Below are 5,791 nucleotides of genomic sequence, written 5' to 3'. Positions count from 1 at the left end.
CTGTTTAACGGAAATGGTGACGTAGGAGGGAAAAGGGTATAAATAGAAAGGAAAGAGGATCTTAGTATTATGTGAGGATGGATGTAAGCGGTACACGTTTGTCTGATAATGGTGTGAATTTCTACGAGATCAGCTACGAAGAGTTCTGGGAACTTGTTCGGTCTTGCGGCGATCTGGACAGCGATCGAACGGTCCTGGATCGGTTGCTGAGTTATTTCCCGTTTATGTATGTAGCGATACCTGAATCTCCCTGGTGTGGATGTCACGTGGTCAACGGCTCAGGAAAAAGAATTCACCGTCGCTGCGAGACTTTGAAGGAGATAGAAGAGAGGAAAAGAAGAGGTGACGAGAGAACAGGATTTCCGAGTCACCGGTGTATCTGCGAACTACGTCGCAGGAAGGAAGAGTTGGGCGAAGCTTTGAAGAAGAGAGTGAAAGAGTGGCTTTCTTTGTTGGCAGACAGAAATTCCGTGTGGTGTTCTGGCTGTGATCGTCCATTGTTACTTAACTTAGAAGGTCATCCTTTTTTCCCTGTGGTTCCTCCCGAAAGTTTCGATTTTCGCAGACGGCTGTTCCCCGACGATCGTGAGGATATTCTGGCTGAACCTTTATCGCCGATAGTGAGGACCCCGTCACCTACAGTATCTGATTTTGAGAATATTCTGGCTGAACCTTCATACCCGATACCAAGGACCCTGTCACCTACAGAACCCGATTTAATTCGTTTTTACCTCGTATGAGAGTGTTTACTCACCACGATTGCTGGACTCGCACCGAGCCGTATGTTATCGATTACCTGTCAGTGAATTCGAGATACAGAACATACAGAAAGTGGCCTATAGGATTATGCCAGACTCCCGAAGAATTAGTGACTGCATGATTTTACTATTCAGGCTTTAGCGACAGGGTATTATTTTTTCATTGTTCGTACGGACTTTGCGATTGGACATCCAAAGATTGTCCTATTCTAGGACATTACATGTTGATACCCCAGTGTCCTTTCATACAGAGTGTTGCGGCGTTACATTGTAACTCCAAAAGCTGCCGTTTGTTAATTGGGGGGGGGGGTAAATATGTGTTATAAGAGTGGATGTGTCTAATTGTTTAGGGGCGTTTGTTATCATGTTAGTTCAGATAGATGGTGTTTGTGTAGGAATGTGTTATAAGACCGGTGCGGTTGGGACTGTAAATGCAAAGATAGAGAAAATGTGATACTGTTTATTTGCTGGATGGAGAACGGAAGGAAAGAAAAGAAAAAAGTACGTTTCTCCGAAGAGGTGGAGGTGTATGCGATACCGGGGGAGGAGGATCGACGAGGTACGTGGGCACTCGACGCTCTGCGCGAGAGGATGCGCAAGGAACTTCAGGGAGAAGTTATCAGCGAGGAAGAGGAGGGGTAGATAGGTATATAAAGAGTTCCGTTGTGTTTGAATTTCACTATTCAGCAGACATCTTCAGCTGTGTACATCATTGGAGATAGTTGTTACCGGAGGAAGCGATAGAACCGCTATTCGAAGGTAAGTATGATGGGTTTGGTGTCCTGGGTGTTGACGTTTTTCGGTGGGGTGATTGGAAAATTATCCCCAGCTGAACCAGTTTTGGATTGTAGTAGTGACGTACCTGCTGCTGAAAGTTTACCGGAATCATCGATACGTCCAGGTGGGAGTACGGAAGAGAAATGGTATGAGGGTAGTTGTATTAGCGAAGTAGAATTTCGACGTAGTTGGGAGGAAAAAAATGCCTGAATATCTGCATTAATATGAACTGTGTTTTCATCATGTTGCCTATGGTAAAAAACTTTTGCTGAAAACAAAAAACATATGTCTTACTTTTTGTTTCTTATTTCCAGATGGCATCCCTACCGTTCGAATTTGACCTCCTACACGCGAATGTGAAAAATGAAGCTGAACGTGGAGGTGAGAGAAGGAATCTATGGAGCAAGACCCATGCGAAGCAGGCTGAGAAGCAGATTGCGTGCTTTGTAGATTTTTGCGAGGAGAATGGTTTAGCTGGAGAGTTGTTGGAAAATCTGGAAGAGGTGTGCAAGGATATGGAGGTTAGGCTCGACAACCTCGTCAAGCTGTTCACGTACATATTCGACAGGAAACAAACAAGTCCGGTGTTTGAGGGATTTATTGAAAATATAAGAAAAGCTACCTATGTACCATCCCACTTCAGCATGAAAGTGTGTTTTGAACTGATGGAAGTTTTCAAAGGTGTGCGGAAGCAGAGAGGTATAGATAAAATGGGGGGTACAGAAGGTGAAATGGAGAAGAGGATGCTAGAGATTTTGAAAAAACGAAAATTGGATAACTAAAAACTAACAATGCTAACACACTAATCATCTTATTCAATTTTTGTTATTTCTATATATGTAATGTGTATAAGTTGTATGTTTATCGTATTGTTATGCATACAGTTTATAAAAGTTGACATGTGTGCAGAGTAACACTGTTTTTTCTGATCCATATATGTATTTTGAATAAATGGAAATAATAAACATATATTGAATATATATAAAAATGATTATGTTAATTATTTACTTGGAATACTTACAAAGTTCTCTCTCTCCATATTATTGATGGCTTCTATAAGATGTCAGAACAAACACTGTCAGTGTGTTCGACAAGTTTCATTTTCCATTCGCAATATCAAAGGAAATGGGTGGATGTTGATATCTGTGTAAGGAAATGGGTGGATGTTGATATCTCTGTACGGAAGTGGGTGGATAGCGGTATCATATTCTGCTAACAAGAATGACAAACCATTCGCAGTATGTCACAGAACCTGCTAACACACATAACTCATGGTTAAAGTGTAAAACCGGATACCTTTGTAACCGTAAGTTAATGACCGCTAATAACAGTATATATATATATCACACACACACACCCATATGTCAGAGTATATATATATATTACATATACATCTTGACCTTGACGACCTTGACCTTGACCTTGGCCGTGACCTTGACCTTGACGACCTTGACCTTGACCTTGGCCGTGACCTTGACCTTGACGACCTTGACCTTGACCTTGACCTTGACCTTGACGACCTTGACCTTGACCTTGACCGTGACCTTGGCCGTGACCTTGACCTTGGCCGTGACCTTGACCTTGGCCGTGACCTTGACCTTGGCCGTGACCTTGACCTTGACATGATCTTGGCCTTGACCTTGACATGATCTTGACCTTGAAATGACCTTGACACTTCAAACCCGGATATCTCGGTAACCGGAAGTGCTAGACCGGAAATAACACCATATTCGAATTCTACGCCTCGAGATCTATCGATTGGACAACTTGACCTTGAAATGACCTTCAAACTTCAAACCCGGATATCTCGGTAACCGAAAATGCTAGACCGCAAATGACACCATATTCGTATTCTACGCCTCAAGCACAATAAATAGATAGACTCAATTATTTCGAGGTAGTTCACAAATCGACCGGAAAAATGCGTGATTGTGTTATCTTGCCTAGTTAGAAGATTGCGAATTATCTCGAGGAAGTGCAAAACCAACCGGAAACGAATGTGCTATCGTGTCTACATATAAAACCACATTGTCCCCTCCACTAAACAGTCTCAGTGATACGATCGTGGTGGAACCATGTACTGGCAGTTATCCGGTGACGAGTTGCTTGCGCTATTTCGTGATGGGTATTTCAAAACACCCAAACAGCTCCAGGAAGTTTTGTTACATATTGCGCAAAAGATCATCTTGGGAGAGACGATCACCTTAGTAGAGGAGTATGATCGGATGCTGCAAACTGTGACAACGACTGTACCAGAGCTCTCCGGGGAAGAATGGACGTCTTCGAAGGGGACTGCATCTTCCGAATCGCATCAATGCGCATCCGACCCTCTTTCACCACCAGAAATTGCAGTGGATGGTGCTCCCACACCGGGGATGGAGCCTCGACCAGGACCGTCTTGGAGACCCGATCCCGGACTTTTTGGAGAAGGAGGTGGTGTACCCCCAAATGCCCCGGAACCTGTACCAGGACCTTCATGGAGGCCTGATCCAACGCCTTCGATCGAGAATGTGCCTGACCCTACATCTGAGTCTTCTGGAGGTAAGAAGAGTAGGAAAAGGAAGCATGTGCCTTGGGTGGACCAAACTATTGGTAACATTATATTCCACAATATACAAGAACGTAGTTATCCAAAATTCCGTGCTAAAGGACAACGTGTAGAATTTAGTTTTTCCAAGCAACCCGAAAATGTAGACCCCCAGACCTGGATACGTGAGGGTGTGGAAAATTTACTGCTTTATGTGAAAAAAGGTGCCAAGGATAGTGATCAGATCGGTCTCACACTTTCTAATGTATCCGATGTGACAGTGAAAGATATTTATGTGGGATGGCATAGATGTGATCAGTTGAAACCTGATATGGTTTGGGATATTCTGTCTAAAATACTTCAGAGTGCTAAGACCTTTCACTTTACAGACCGTTTAATGTTAAAAGCTGACCACGTTAACATACCGGTTGGTGGTGGTGGTGGTAAACGTGTGTATTGTCTCCCGAATCACATGGCTTCAACAGTGAAAAGAAGTGTTGTACGTGTGCGAAATAGAGATAAGCCTTTGTGTTTGGTTGAAGCTCTGATTATAGGGAAGGCACATGCAGATCGAGATCCTGCCTATAATGCCTACAGAGCCGGTTTCAAACTGCAAAAACCTGTGTTTGACCTGATGATTAAAGCTGGTGTGAATCTGACAGCCGATGCATGTATCGGAAGTGGGATACCTGAACTCAGAAAATTCCAACAATACCTTAGCGATTATAAGATAATTGTGTACAACAGTCTTCGAGATCCTAAAGACATACTCTTTGAGGGGCAAGTACAAAATGTGTCTAAATGCATCTACCTCTTGTATGATGACGTTCAGCAACATTTTGATGTTATTGTTAATCGTGTTGGGGCATTTGCAGCAACGCAGGAATGTCGCGGGTGTAATGAGTTGATATTTGGTAAACCACACAGTCACGCTTGTAAACAGATATGCTCTATGTGCCGTGCCACACCACCATGTGTACCCCAATCTAACACCTCCATCACGTGTAAGGTGTGCCATAGAATATTCAAAGATCGTGGATGTTTCACTAGGCATATGTCTACATCGTTTCGAAATGGTACAGTGTGTAGTGAAATTCAGCAGTGTCCAAAATGTTACAGAATCGTATTCACAAGTAACAGACATGAAAAGAAACATGACTGCAATGCAAAATACTGTAAAACGTGCAAAAAGGTAAAACCGATCAACCATCACTGTTACATACCAATTCCGAACCCCCAACAAAGGTCCAAATTTTTGTTGATATTTTACGATTTTGAATGTTACACTGATGTCCCTTATACAGAAAAAAACAATTCTTTTCTTCATGTTCCAAATCTGATCGTGATCCAAACAGCCTGTCATGCATGTTATTTACAAGAAGATTTATCAATACCTTGTCGAGTTTGCGGAATACGTCAATATGTATTTTGGGATGACCCAGTCGATACATTTTTATCGTACCTGGAACTGCAACACAAATTCAATAACGTCACTATTTGTGCACACAATGCACGTGGATATGACTCAACATTTCTGTTACGCAGAATGTTGGAAAGAGGAATGGCAGCTAGAATTGTTTTGAATGGAACGAAAATCATGAGCATGAAGTATCAGAATCTACATTTCATCGATAGTTTAAACTACGTTCAATCAAACCTTGCTGGATTTTCCAAACTCTTCGGCTTACCGATGCAAAAAGGATATTATCCACATTTGTGGAATACCTAC

The sequence above is a fragment of the Lepisma saccharinum genome, chromosome 17, assembly GCF_977018435.1.
Source record: "Lepisma saccharinum chromosome 17, izLepSacc3.1, whole genome shotgun sequence".
Lineage (NCBI taxonomy): Eukaryota > Metazoa > Arthropoda > Insecta > Zygentoma > Lepismatidae > Lepisma > Lepisma saccharinum.
The sequence above is the reverse complement of the archived record's forward strand: the minus strand, read 5'-3'. Positions refer to the sequence as shown.